The sequence below is a fragment of the Ascaphus truei genome, chromosome 13 (genome assembly GCF_040206685.1).
Source record: "Ascaphus truei isolate aAscTru1 chromosome 13, aAscTru1.hap1, whole genome shotgun sequence".
Taxonomy (NCBI): domain Eukaryota; kingdom Metazoa; phylum Chordata; class Amphibia; order Anura; family Ascaphidae; genus Ascaphus; species Ascaphus truei.
This window is the reverse complement of record NC_134495.1, coordinates 27,097,883-27,114,263: the sequence shown is the minus strand read 5'-3', so window position 1 is coordinate 27,114,263 and position 16,381 is coordinate 27,097,883.

Below are 16,381 nucleotides of genomic sequence, written 5' to 3'. Positions count from 1 at the left end.
ATAAAGCATTTTCAGTATCAAGATTCACTTTAAAGGGATATAAACATTTTATCAATTTATTCACATAATTCATATCCATGAATACAGTGGCAACCGCATGACAGACAGTAACTTAATATGTCACCTCCCAGATCACAATGTAATTGGGTGAACACTGTGAACCCACCCCAAAACTTAGCCATTACCCCATCAGGAAGTGTTTCAGTTCCCACTCCTGATTGATGCCGGCCGGATGGAGTGTGTTCAGAGTGTACACCCAATACATTTCCTGTTTATTTAATACCCCCTCTCTATGGCCTCCTCTAGCGTTACAAGGGATATGTTCAATTGCCATATAGGAAAAGTTGGCTATTCCCCCTTTAGGGCATCTGGAGAAGTGTCTGGGAACTGGATGAGACACATCATTCTTTTTAATAAGTCTGACATGCTCGGCAATGCGGGTCTTGACTGGCCGAATGGTTCGTCCCACATATAATTTTTTGCAACCACATCTCAAAAGATAAATGGTGTAGGATGTATTACAATTCAAAAATTCTTTAATAAAATATTTTTTTCCATTGATGTCAGTTTGGACAAATTTTGTACTATGAACATATTTACACATGGAACAATTTCCACATGCATAAAAACCTTTAGGAATACTACCAATTCTTTTAAGATCAGTTTTAGTTTGAAAGTGACTTGGCGAGAGGTGTGATGCTAGTGTCTTAGCCCTACGGAATGAAAATTTTGGTCCCTTCAAGGTAAACTCAGCAATATCCTTATCAAGGCACAGGGTGTGCCAATGTTTATGCACAATGTCGCATATAAGCTTGGATTGGCGACTATAAGTCGTGATGAATAATGGACTCATATCACTATACTTGCTCTTAGATTGTATGTACCCCTTATGATGTTTGTCTTTTTTCTTTTTATCGAGGATTCCAGGGCGATCCAAAGTCATAGCGTACTCGTATGCTGTCTGGATATCTGTATATTTGTAACCCCTGGCTTGGAATCTCTCAAATAGTGCTTGTGACTGCAAAGAGAAATTCTCGTCATCAGAACATATCCGTCTCAACCTTACAAATTGGGCCCTCGGAATACTTTTGATTAAAGATTGTGGATGACAACTTTTGGCTGACAGTAGTGTGTTTCGGGAGTTTGGCTTGCGAAATATGTCAGTTTGGATTAGCATGTCATGGTCTATGTAAAGGAGCAGGTCCAGATAATTGATGCAATTTATATTTTGTTCATAAGTGAATTTGATATTAACATTATTGATATTAAGTGTGTTTATAAATGCTACAAGTGATGATTCATCGCCGTCCCATATAATAATGAGATCGTCGATGAATCTTTTATAGTAAATAATTTGTGAACGATAAGAATTATTACTGTGATATATATATTGTGCTTCCCATAACCCCATGAATAAGTTTGCATATGATGGTGCAAAACTTGTGCCCATTGCAGTGCCTAATAATTGTAAATAAAAACGTGAATCAAATAAGAAATAATTGTGAGTTAATAAAAATTTAATAGATTCTAATAGAAAAGTGCAAAGTGAAGTGGACAGATGTGATAAATTTAAAAAGTGCGTGATAGCTAATAACCCGTGATCGTGATTAATGATGGAATACAGAGAGATCACGTCAAGGGTGACCCATCTGTATTCTTTTTTCCAGACCAGATCCTTTACATCTACCATGAGGTCCGTGGAATCCTTAATGAATGACGGTAATGCCAGTACCAATGGTTTGAGATAAGAGTCCACATACCGCGATAACCCATCTCCCAAAGATCCAATACCTGCCACTATAGGACGACCAGGAGGGTCGACCAGTGACTTATGGATCTTTGGGAGATGGTGGAATACCGGAATCACGGGATGTGGACTTCTCAAAAATTCAATCTCATGTTTGTCTAATGTACAAAGTATCTTTCCAAATTCAATAATTTCATCTAGTTGACTAATAAAGTCCTGTGTTGGATCCTTTTTAAGAAGTTTATACTGATCCGGATTCCCTAGCTGCCGTAATGCCTCCTGTTTGTATTGTAGGGTGGATAAAACCACAAGGGCTCCACCTTTATCAGCATTTCTAAACATGATGTCTTTGTTATGCTTCAAGGTGTCTAGTTCATGAATCTCTGTGTATGTCAGGTTATTGGCATGCATAGATGAGCAGGAGAAACCTTTAGATAAAATTTGAAGGTCTCTTTCTACCAACCTTTCAAATGCCGTAATGAAAGGCCCCCTATTGGCATTGGGGCAGAAGATAGACTTCTTTTTAAATCCTGAGGAGTGGGTGCCAAAGAAAGGTTGGGAGAAAGCATTGATTTCTTCGCCTTGCTGCTCAAGTAATGCGTCCAAGTCTGATAATACACAGGTTTCCTGAAAGGTATCAAGAGAAATATTAGTTAATGCATCATTAGTAACAATATTAGGTAGTTCATCATCAGTATTGGGTAATACAACATCATTATCAGAGTCAGACAAGTTATTAGTTTGAAAATGTCCTCTTGATATAAAAAACTTTTTTAAGGATAATTTGCGAGTAAACCTTTGGAGGTCAATCACAGTCTGGAACAAGTGGAAGTCCTGAACCGGGGCAAAACCCAGTCCCTTATTTAGTAGAGATAATTGTGCATGGGAGAGTTCCACTCCTGAGAGATTAATGACGTTATTATCACACTCATCTATGTGTACTTCTTTCTTTTTGGTCTCCCGCGAGTTTCCACGTTTTCTCCGCGATCGTCTGGTTCGCGGCGTGATCGTGTTCCTGTGGATAAAAAAGAAGACGAAGAGGGAGCCTGTTCCTGATTTTTTGATCTGGCCCCATTAGATGTGATGGATGACCTGCTGTCGCTCCTAGATCTCCCATGGTTATCCCGTATACTCTCAGTAGAACCTTCAAAAGATACAGAGTGAGATCTCAATTCGCACTCTGAGTAGTCTGACTCCGCACCTGAGTTGTCAGCTGATCTTCCCTTTAAGATAGACTTATTAGGGTTGCTTTTAGACCATCCTTTGGATTGAGGTTTAAACCCCCTTGCTGTATTGGATCCCACATTCTCTCTTGTTTGAGGTTTCTGCCAACAATAAATTTGTCCTTTTATATAATCTACACGGTCTCGTTCGAACTTGCTGTGTTTTTTGTCACTTATTGTGTCCTCTATGGTCTCAATATTAGTCAGCAGGGTTTTGTCGTTTTTTATAAATTGATCCATTTTAGTAAATGGCTTCAAGTTGTTCCTCAAAAGGTTTATTTCCAACATTAATTGCTCTTTTTCTTTTGACTTCTGCTGAATGATTAGTTCCATTAGCTTTAAGGAACATTGGTTTAGAGTATCAGTCCAGTCCTGCTCAAATTGCATATTGGTAAAGCCAAATGTTGGTGTCTTTTTTATTCGCAAACCTCGTGGTATTCTTTTACATCTAATATAGTTGTTCAATGAGGTGATGTCCCACCATAGGCGTATATTCAACACCAACAGTCTTTCTAGCTTTACAAAGTAATGTGTGAGGTCTGAAGGCTCCTCACATATAACCTCAGTACTTTCATTAAACAAGTGGGCAGCTTTTTTTGAACGTTTGGCATTATCCCCGCATGCATTGACATATGTATCCACATTTGTATCCTCTGATTCAACATCAATATCTTCCATGGCAAAAAAACAATATAATAGTATTGAATTAAAAATAAAAATTATTTATTAATATCTTGTTAAAAACTCTCATGCGTTGGCTGAAGCCTAAGTGCAAAAAACAGTAATCCTTAAATTCTTGAGTAAATAATGTCCTTTATATTTTGGAATTTTCCAGGATAGTCCAAATAAGCATATACAATTTACTTATTCACTTATTCACTTGCCCGTGAGCCATCAGGTAGAAATAGATTGCTAGAGAATATGGAATTACCCAGTATACCGAGGCTGCTAACAGGTAGTGCACACACTTTATGGCAACTTGATTGAAGAGAGACCCAGCAATGATTAATGAAACAATAAGCCTCCGGTATTGAAAACAGGGAGTTGGGTAATAGTAAGCCGGATAGAGGTACAGGGGGACACCTCCCTAAGGGGCGCCCCCAAGTAAATCACAGCCCGGCACTAACCGCCTCAATAATCTCCCTGAAATACCGCGTGGAGGTTAGGAGTACTCACGAAAAAGCCGTCCCTGTTGGTGCAGGGAATTCTGCAGCGGCTTCCTCCTCTGGTGTAGCTGGCGTCAGCGTGCTCCGCCGGAAATGATGACACAGGAAGAAGGGGGTAAGATGGTCCGTGGTTCACAGCAACTTCAGCAGCCAACGCATGGATGTCTAAAAAAACTTTATTGATCGCTAGCAGCAAACATCAGGCAACCACTCTAACATGTTTCGTCCAGGCTATGGACTTTTTCAAAGAGTGCTGATAGTGTATGGCAGCCAAATAGATATAGGGAGTGGTGAGTGTATGCCACCAATAGAAACAGGGAACGTATTTAAACCTCACCTGTGGTAGATTAATCATTAAAGTGGATAACTATCTCCCCAACAATCCCCATAGCAATGGCTGCACAACAAGGTATTTACAACATACACATGAAAAATCTTAAAAACAAAACAGAACATATAATGGATAAATTTAAAAACACAACTACTGATGTTTTAAGTTACCAGCATCATTATTATTATATAAAGCTATATCAATTAATGGAAGTATACAGATGTATAACAAAGGATTTCATATATCTAGTACTTATAAAATCTTTTTTGTACTTATAAAGCATTTTCAGTATCAAGATTCACTTTAAAGGGATATAAACATTTTATCAATTTATTCACATAATTCATATCCATGAATACAGTGGCAACCGCATGACAGACAGTAACTTAATATGTCACCTCCCAGATCACAATGTAATTGGGTGAACACTGTGAACCCACCCCAAAACTTAGCCATTACCCCATCAGGAAGTGTTTCAGTTCCCACTCCTGATTGATGCCGGCCGGATGGAGTGTGTTCAGAGTGTACACCCAATACATTTCCTGTTTATTTAATACCCCCTCTCTATGGCCTCCTCTAGCGTTACAAGGGATATGTTCAATTGCCATATAGGAAAAGTTGGCTATTCCCCCTTTAGGGCATCTGGAGAAGTGTCTGGGAACTGGATGAGACACATCATTCTTTTTAATAAGTCTGACATGCTCGGCAATGCGGGTCTTGACTGGCCGAATGGTTCGTCCCACATATAATTTTTTGCAACCACATCTCAAAAGATAAATGGTGTAGGATGTATTACAATTCAAAAATTCTTTAATAAAATATTTTTTTCCATTGATGTCAGTTTGGACAAATTTTGTACTATGAACATATTTACACATGGAACAATTTCCACATGCATAAAAACCTTTAGGAATACTACCAATTCTTTTAAGATCAGTTTTAGTTTGAAAGTGACTTGGCGAGAGGTGTGATGCTAGTGTCTTAGCCCTACGGAATGAAAATTTTGGTCCCTTCAAGGTAAACTCAGCAATATCCTTATCAAGGCACAGGGTGTGCCAATGTTTATGCACAATGTCGCATATAAGCTTGGATTGGCGACTATAAGTCGTGATGAATAATGGACTCATATCACTATACTTGCTCTTAGATTGTATGTACCCCTTATGATGTTTGTCTTTTTTCTTTTTATCGAGGATTCCAGGGCGATCCAAAGTCATAGCGTACTCGTATGCTGTCTGGATATCTGTATATTTGTAACCCCTGGCTTGGAATCTCTCAAATAGTGCTTGTGACTGCAAAGAGAAATTCTCGTCATCAGAACATATCCGTCTCAACCTTACAAATTGGGCCCTCGGAATACTTTTGATTAAAGATTGTGGATGACAACTTTTGGCTGACAGTAGTGTGTTTCGGGAGTTTGGCTTGCGAAATATGTCAGTTTGGATTAGCATGTCATGGTCTATGTAAAGGAGCAGGTCCAGATAATTGATGCAATTTATATTTTGTTCATAAGTGAATTTGATATTAACATTATTGATATTAAGTGTGTTTATAAATGCTACAAGTGATGATTCATCGCCGTCCCATATAATAATGAGATCGTCGATGAATCTTTTATAGTAAATAATTTGTGAACGATAAGAATTATTACTGTGATATATATATTGTGCTTCCCATAACCCCATGAATAAGTTTGCATATGATGGTGCAAAACTTGTGCCCATTGCAGTGCCTAATAATTGTAAATAAAAACGTGAATCAAATAAGAAATAATTGTGAGTTAATAAAAATTTAATAGATTCTAATAGAAAAGTGCAAAGTGAAGTGGACAGATGTGATAAATTTAAAAAGTGCGTGATAGCTAATAACCCGTGATCGTGATTAATGATGGAATACAGAGAGATCACGTCAAGGGTGACCCATCTGTATTCTTTTTTCCAGACCAGATCCTTTACATCTACCATGAGGTCCGTGGAATCCTTAATGAATGACGGTAATGCCAGTACCAATGGTTTGAGATAAGAGTCCACATACCGCGATAACCCATCTCCCAAAGATCCAATACCTGCCACTATAGGACGACCAGGAGGGTCGACCAGTGACTTATGGATCTTTGGGAGATGGTGGAATACCGGAATCACGGGATGTGGACTTCTCAAAAATTCAATCTCATGTTTGTCTAATGTACAAAGTATCTTTCCAAATTCAATAATTTCATCTAGTTGACTAATAAAGTCCTGTGTTGGATCCTTTTTAAGAAGTTTATACTGATCCGGATTCCCTAGCTGCCGTAATGCCTCCTGTTTGTATTGTAGGGTGGATAAAACCACAAGGGCTCCACCTTTATCAGCATTTCTAAACATGATGTCTTTGTTATGCTTCAAGGTGTCTAGTTCATGAATCTCTGTGTATGTCAGGTTATTGGCATGCATAGATGAGCAGGAGAAACCTTTAGATAAAATTTGAAGGTCTCTTTCTACCAACCTTTCAAATGCCGTAATGAAAGGCCCCCTATTGGCATTGGGGCAGAAGATAGACTTCTTTTTAAATCCTGAGGAGTGGGTGCCAAAGAAAGGTTGGGAGAAAGCATTGATTTCTTCGCCTTGCTGCTCAAGTAATGCGTCCAAGTCTGATAATACACAGGTTTCCTGAAAGGTATCAAGAGAAATATTAGTTAATGCATCATTAGTAACAATATTAGGTAGTTCATCATCAGTATTGGGTAATACAACATCATTATCAGAGTCAGACAAGTTATTAGTTTGAAAATGTCCTCTTGATATAAAAAACTTTTTTAAGGATAATTTGCGAGTAAACCTTTGGAGGTCAATCACAGTCTGGAACAAGTGGAAGTCCTGAACCGGGGCAAAACCCAGTCCCTTATTTAGTAGAGATAATTGTGCATGGGAGAGTTCCACTCCTGAGAGATTAATGACGTTATTATCACACTCATCTATGTGTACTTCTTTCTTTTTGGTCTCCCGCGAGTTTCCACGTTTTCTCCGCGATCGTCTGGTTCGCGGCGTGATCGTGTTCCTGTGGATAAAAAAGAAGACGAAGAGGGAGCCTGTTCCTGATTTTTTGATCTGGCCCCATTAGATGTGATGGATGACCTGCTGTCGCTCCTAGATCTCCCATGGTTATCCCGTATACTCTCAGTAGAACCTTCAAAAGATACAGAGTGAGATCTCAATTCGCACTCTGAGTAGTCTGACTCCGCACCTGAGTTGTCAGCTGATCTTCCCTTTAAGATAGACTTATTAGGGTTGCTTTTAGACCATCCTTTGGATTGAGGTTTAAACCCCCTTGCTGTATTGGATCCCACATTCTCTCTTGTTTGAGGTTTCTGCCAACAATAAATTTGTCCTTTTATATAATCTACACGGTCTCGTTCGAACTTGCTGTGTTTTTTGTCACTTATTGTGTCCTCTATGGTCTCAATATTAGTCAGCAGGGTTTTGTCGTTTTTTATAAATTGATCCATTTTAGTAAATGGCTTCAAGTTGTTCCTCAAAAGGTTTATTTCCAACATTAATTGCTCTTTTTCTTTTGACTTCTGCTGAATGATTAGTTCCATTAGCTTTAAGGAACATTGGTTTAGAGTATCAGTCCAGTCCTGCTCAAATTGCATATTGGTAAAGCCAAATGTTGGTGTCTTTTTTATTCGCAAACCTCGTGGTATTCTTTTACATCTAATATAGTTGTTCAATGAGGTGATGTCCCACCATAGGCGTATATTCAACACCAACAGTCTTTCTAGCTTTACAAAGTAATGTGTGAGGTCTGAAGGCTCCTCACATATAACCTCAGTACTTTCATTAAACAAGTGGGCAGCTTTTTTTGAACGTTTGGCATTATCCCCGCATGCATTGACATATGTATCCACATTTGTATCCTCTGATTCAACATCAATATCTTCCATGGCAAAAAAACAATATAATAGTATTGAATTAAAAATAAAAATTATTTATTAATATCTTGTTAAAAACTCTCATGCGTTGGCTGAAGCCTAAGTGCAAAAAACAGTAATCCTTAAATTCTTGAGTAAATAATGTCCTTTATATTTTGGAATTTTCCAGGATAGTCCAAATAAGCATATACAATTTACTTATTCACTTATTCACTTGCCCGTGAGCCATCAGGTAGAAATAGATTGCTAGAGAATATGGAATTACCCAGTATACCGAGGCTGCTAACAGGTAGTGCACACACTTTATGGCAACTTGATTGAAGAGAGACCCAGCAATGATTAATGAAACAATAAGCCTCCGGTATTGAAAACAGGGAGTTGGGTAATAGTAAGCCGGATAGAGGTACAGGGGGACACCTCCCTAAGGGGCGCCCCCAAGTAAATCACAGCCCGGCACTAACCGCCTCAATAATCTCCCTGAAATACCGCGTGGAGGTTAGGAGTACTCACGAAAAAGCCGTCCCTGTTGGTGCAGGGAATTCTGCAGCGGCTTCCTCCTCTGGTGTAGCTGGCGTCAGCGTGCTCCGCCGGAAATGATGACACAGGAAGAAGGGGGTAAGATGGTCCGTGGTTCACAGCAACTTCAGCAGCCAACGCATGGATGTCTAAAAAAACTTTATTGATCGCTAGCAGCAAACATCAGGCAACCACTCTAACATGTTTCGTCCAGGCTATGGACTTTTTCAAAGAGTGCTGATAGTGTATGGCAGCCAAATAGATATAGGGAGTGGTGAGTGTATGCCACCAATAGAAACAGGGAACGTATTTAAACCTCACCTGTGGTAGATTAATCATTAAAGTGGATAACTATCTCCCCAACAATCCCCATAGCAATGGCTGCACAACAAGGTATTTACAACATACACATGAAAAATCTTAAAAACAAAACAGAACATATAATGGATAAATTTAAAAACACAACTACTGATGTTTTAAGTTACCAGCATCATTATTATTATATAAAGCTATATCAATTAATGGAAGTATACAGATGTATAACAAAGGATTTCATATATCTAGTACTTATAAAATCTTTTTTGTACTTATAAAGCATTTTCAGTATCAAGATTCACTTTAAAGGGATATAAACATTTTATCAATTTATTCACATAATTCATATCCATGAATACAGTGGCAACCGCATGACAGACAGTAACTTAATATGTCACCTCCCAGATCACAATGTAATTGGGTGAACACTGTGAACCCACCCCAAAACTTAGCCATTACCCCATCAGGAAGTGTTTCAGTTCCCACTCCTGATTGATGCCGGCCGGATGGAGTGTGTTCAGAGTGTACACCCAATACATTTCCTGTTTATTTAATACCCCCTCTCTATGGCCTCCTCTAGCGTTACAAGGGATATGTTCAATTGCCATATAGGAAAAGTTGGCTATTCCCCCTTTAGGGCATCTGGAGAAGTGTCTGGGAACTGGATGAGACACATCATTCTTTTTAATAAGTCTGACATGCTCGGCAATGCGGGTCTTGACTGGCCGAATGGTTCGTCCCACATATAATTTTTTGCAACCACATCTCAAAAGATAAATGGTGTAGGATGTATTACAATTCAAAAATTCTTTAATAAAATATTTTTTTCCATTGATGTCAGTTTGGACAAATTTTGTACTATGAACATATTTACACATGGAACAATTTCCACATGCATAAAAACCTTTAGGAATACTACCAATTCTTTTAAGATCAGTTTTAGTTTGAAAGTGACTTGGCGAGAGGTGTGATGCTAGTGTCTTAGCCCTACGGAATGAAAATTTTGGTCCCTTCAAGGTAAACTCAGCAATATCCTTATCAAGGCACAGGGTGTGCCAATGTTTATGCACAATGTCGCATATAAGCTTGGATTGGCGACTATAAGTCGTGATGAATAATGGACTCATATCACTATACTTGCTCTTAGATTGTATGTACCCCTTATGATGTTTGTCTTTTTTCTTTTTATCGAGGATTCCAGGGCGATCCAAAGTCATAGCGTACTCGTATGCTGTCTGGATATCTGTATATTTGTAACCCCTGGCTTGGAATCTCTCAAATAGTGCTTGTGACTGCAAAGAGAAATTCTCGTCATCAGAACATATCCGTCTCAACCTTACAAATTGGGCCCTCGGAATACTTTTGATTAAAGATTGTGGATGACAACTTTTGGCTGACAGTAGTGTGTTTCGGGAGTTTGGCTTGCGAAATATGTCAGTTTGGATTAGCATGTCATGGTCTATGTAAAGGAGCAGGTCCAGATAATTGATGCAATTTATATTTTGTTCATAAGTGAATTTGATATTAACATTATTGATATTAAGTGTGTTTATAAATGCTACAAGTGATGATTCATCGCCGTCCCATATAATAATGAGATCGTCGATGAATCTTTTATAGTAAATAATTTGTGAACGATAAGAATTATTACTGTGATATATATATTGTGCTTCCCATAACCCCATGAATAAGTTTGCATATGATGGTGCAAAACTTGTGCCCATTGCAGTGCCTAATAATTGTAAATAAAAACGTGAATCAAATAAGAAATAATTGTGAGTTAATAAAAATTTAATAGATTCTAATAGAAAAGTGCAAAGTGAAGTGGACAGATGTGATAAATTTAAAAAGTGCGTGATAGCTAATAACCCGTGATCGTGATTAATGATGGAATACAGAGAGATCACGTCAAGGGTGACCCATCTGTATTCTTTTTTCCAGACCAGATCCTTTACATCTACCATGAGGTCCGTGGAATCCTTAATGAATGACGGTAATGCCAGTACCAATGGTTTGAGATAAGAGTCCACATACCGCGATAACCCATCTCCCAAAGATCCAATACCTGCCACTATAGGACGACCAGGAGGGTCGACCAGTGACTTATGGATCTTTGGGAGATGGTGGAATACCGGAATCACGGGATGTGGACTTCTCAAAAATTCAATCTCATGTTTGTCTAATGTACAAAGTATCTTTCCAAATTCAATAATTTCATCTAGTTGACTAATAAAGTCCTGTGTTGGATCCTTTTTAAGAAGTTTATACTGATCCGGATTCCCTAGCTGCCGTAATGCCTCCTGTTTGTATTGTAGGGTGGATAAAACCACAAGGGCTCCACCTTTATCAGCATTTCTAAACATGATGTCTTTGTTATGCTTCAAGGTGTCTAGTTCATGAATCTCTGTGTATGTCAGGTTATTGGCATGCATAGATGAGCAGGAGAAACCTTTAGATAAAATTTGAAGGTCTCTTTCTACCAACCTTTCAAATGCCGTAATGAAAGGCCCCCTATTGGCATTGGGGCAGAAGATAGACTTCTTTTTAAATCCTGAGGAGTGGGTGCCAAAGAAAGGTTGGGAGAAAGCATTGATTTCTTCGCCTTGCTGCTCAAGTAATGCGTCCAAGTCTGATAATACACAGGTTTCCTGAAAGGTATCAAGAGAAATATTAGTTAATGCATCATTAGTAACAATATTAGGTAGTTCATCATCAGTATTGGGTAATACAACATCATTATCAGAGTCAGACAAGTTATTAGTTTGAAAATGTCCTCTTGATATAAAAAACTTTTTTAAGGATAATTTGCGAGTAAACCTTTGGAGGTCAATCACAGTCTGGAACAAGTGGAAGTCCTGAACCGGGGCAAAACCCAGTCCCTTATTTAGTAGAGATAATTGTGCATGGGAGAGTTCCACTCCTGAGAGATTAATGACGTTATTATCACACTCATCTATGTGTACTTCTTTCTTTTTGGTCTCCCGCGAGTTTCCACGTTTTCTCCACGATCGTCTGGTTCGCGGCGTGATCGTGTTCCTGTGGATAAAAAAGAAGACGAAGAGGGAGCCTGTTCCTGATTTTTTGATCTGGCCCCATTAGATGTGATGGATGACCTGCTGTCGCTCCTAGATCTCCCATGGTTATCCCGTATACTCTCAGTAGAACCTTCAAAAGATACAGAGTGAGATCTCAATTCGCACTCTGAGTAGTCTGACTCCGCACCTGAGTTGTCAGCTGATCTTCCCTTTAAGATAGACTTATTAGGGTTGCTTTTAGACCATCCTTTGGATTGAGGTTTAAACCCCCTTGCTGTATTGGATCCCACATTCTCTCTTGTTTGAGGTTTCTGCCAACAATAAATTTGTCCTTTTATATAATCTACACGGTCTCGTTCGAACTTGCTGTGTTTTTTGTCACTTATTGTGTCCTCTATGGTCTCAATATTAGTCAGCAGGGTTTTGTCGTTTTTTATAAATTGATCCATTTTAGTAAATGGCTTCAAGTTGTTCCTCAAAAGGTTTATTTCCAACATTAATTGCTCTTTTTCTTTTGACTTCTGCTGAATGATTAGTTCCATTAGCTTTAAGGAACATTGGTTTAGAGTATCAGTCCAGTCCTGCTCAAATTGCATATTGGTAAAGCCAAATGTTGGTGTCTTTTTTATTCGCAAACCTCGTGGTATTCTTTTACATCTAATATAGTTGTTCAATGAGGTGATGTCCCACCATAGGCGTATATTCAACACCAACAGTCTTTCTAGCTTTACAAAGTAATGTGTGAGGTCTGAAGGCTCCTCACATATAACCTCAGTACTTTCATTAAACAAGTGGGCAGCTTTTTTTGAACGTTTGGCATTATCCCCGCATGCATTGACATATGTATCCACATTTGTATCCTCTGATTCAACATCAATATCTTCCATGGCAAAAAAACAATATAATAGTATTGAATTAAAAATAAAAATTATTTATTAATATCTTGTTAAAAACTCTCATGCGTTGGCTGAAGCCTAAGTGCAAAAAACAGTAATCCTTAAATTCTTGAGTAAATAATGTCCTTTATATTTTGGAATTTTCCAGGATAGTCCAAATAAGCATATACAATTTACTTATTCACTTATTCACTTGCCCGTGAGCCATCAGGTAGAAATAGATTGCTAGAGAATATGGAATTACCCAGTATACCGAGGCTGCTAACAGGTAGTGCACACACTTTATGGCAACTTGATTGAAGAGAGACCCAGCAATGATTAATGAAACAATAAGCCTCCGGTATTGAAAACAGGGAGTTGGGTAATAGTAAGCCGGATAGAGGTACAGGGGGACACCTCCCTAAGGGGCGCCCCCAAGTAAATCACAGCCCGGCACTAACCGCCTCAATAATCTCCCTGAAATACCGCGTGGAGGTTAGGAGTACTCACGAAAAAGCCGTCCCTGTTGGTGCAGGGAATTCTGCAGCGGCTTCCTCCTCTGGTGTAGCTGGCGTCAGCGTGCTCCTCCAGAAATGATGACACAGGAAGAAGGGGGTAGGATGGTCCGTGGTTCACAGCAACTTCAGCAGCCAACGCATGGATGTCTAAAAAAACTTTATTGATCGCTAGCAGCAAACATCAGGCAACCACTCTAACATGTTTCGTCCAGGCTATGAGTTTGAAAAAGTCCATAGCCTGGACGAAACATGTTAGAGTGGTTGCCTGATGTTTGCTGCTAGCGATCAATAAAGTTTTTTTAGACATCCATGCGTTGGCTGCTGAAGTTGCTGTGAACCACGGACCATCCTACCCCCTTCTTCCTGTATTGATCACTAGATGCTAAGGAATGTAGGTGCAAATGTCTCTCTGTGTTAATTCAAAGGTTCAATGCCCATGTTTTCCCTTTATAGCCCTCATTGTCAGCCATGATTTTAGTACAGGCATACCCCGCTTTAAGGACACTCACTTTAAGTACACTCGCGAGTAAGTACATATCGCCCAATAGTCAAACGGCAGCTCACGCATGCGCCTGTCAGCACGTCCTGAACAGCAAAGTTGAACTCCCTACCTGTACCGAAGCTGTGCGCAAGCGGGGAGACTATAGAGCCTGTTACAAATGCGTTATTTACATCACTTATGCACGTATATGATGATTGCAGTACAGTACATGCATTGTAAGTGGGAAAAGGGGAGTGTTTCACTTTAAGTACATTTTCACTTTAAGTACATTTTCACTTTACATACATGCTCTGGTCCCATTGCGTACATTAATGCGGGGTATGCCTGTATAGCACAAGCTATTTGCTGCCTAGGAGAATTAGGCACATACAGAATTTCTATCTATCTATCTATCTATCTTCTGTTATTTTCAAATCCTTATTCACCTTCTTTCTTTCTTATTTTTTTTAACTTAGAATTTTGGTCCATATTGTGTAAGTAAGACAGCACTACTTAGTCTCACACAGGAGAGTATACGGGATAACCATGGGAGATCTAGGAGCGACAGCAGGTCATCCATCACATCTAATGGGGCCAGATCAAAAAATCAGGAACAGGCTCCCTCTTCGTCTTCTTTTTTATCCACAGGAACACGATCACGCCGCGAACCAGACGATCGCGGAGAAAACGTGGAAACTCGCGGGAGACCAAAAAGAAAGAAGTACACATAGATGAGTGTGATAATAACGTCATTAATCTCTCAGGAGTGGAACTCTCCCATGCACAATTATCTCTACTAAATAAGGGACTGGGTTTTGCCCCGGTTCAGGACTTCCACTTGTTCCAGACTGTGATTGACCTCCAAAGGTTTACTCGCAAATTATCCTTAAAAAAGTTTTTTATATCAAGAGGACATTTTCAAACTAATAACTTGTCTGACTCTGATAATGATGTTGTATTACCCAATACTGATGATGAACTACCTAATATTGTTACTAATGATGCATTAACTAATATTTCTCTTGATACCTTTCAGGAAACCTGTGTATTATCAGACTTGGACGCATTACTTGAGCAGCAAGGCGAAGAAATCAATGCTTTCTCCCAACCTTTCTTTGGCACCCACTCCTCAGGATTTAAAAAGAAGTCTATCTTCTGCCCCAATGCCAATAGGGGGCCTTTCATTACGGCATTTGAAAGGTTGGTAGAAAGAGACCTTCAAATTTTATCTAAAGGTTTCTCCTGCTCATCTATGCATGCCAATAACCTGACATACACAGAGATTCATGAACTAGACACCTTGAAGCATAACAAAGACATCATGTTTAGAAATGCTGATAAAGGTGGAGCCCTTGTGGTTTTATCCACCCTACAATACAAACAGGAGGCATTACGGCAGCTAGGGAATCCGGATCAGTATAAACTTCTTAAAAAGGATCCAACACAGGACTTTATTAGTCAACTAGATGAAATTATTGAATTTGGAAAGATACTTTGTACATTAGACAAACATGAGATTGAATTTTTGAGAAGTCCACATCCCGTGATTCCGGTATTCCACCATCTCCCAAAGATCCATAAGTCACTGGTCGACCCTCCTGGTCGTCCTATAGTGGCAGGTATTGGATCTTTGGGAGATGGGTTATCGCGGTATGTGGACTCTTATCTCAAACCATTGGTACTGGCATTACCGTCATTCATTAAGGATTCCACGGACCTCATGGTAGATGTAAAGGATCTGGTCTGGAAAAAAGAATACAGATGGGTCACCCTTGACGTGATCTCTCTGTATTCCATCATTAATCACGATCACGGGTTATTAGCTATCACGCACTTTTTAAATTTATCACATCTGTCCACTTCACTTTGCACTTTTCTATTAGAATCTATTAAATTTTTATTAACTCACAATTATTTCTTATTTGATTCACGTTTTTATTTACAATTATTAGGCACTGCAATGGGCACAAGTTTTGCACCATCATATGCAAACTTATTCATGGGGTTATGGGAAGCACAATATATATATCACAGTAATAATTCTTATCGTTCACAAATTATTTACTATAAAAGATTCATCGACGATCTCATTATTATATGGGACGGCGATGAATCATCACTTGTAGCATTTATAAACACACTTAATATCAATAATGTTAATATCAAATTCACTTATGAACAAAATATAAATTGCATCAATTATCTGGACCTGCTCCTTTACATAGACCATGACATGCTAATCCAAACTGACATATTTCGCAAGC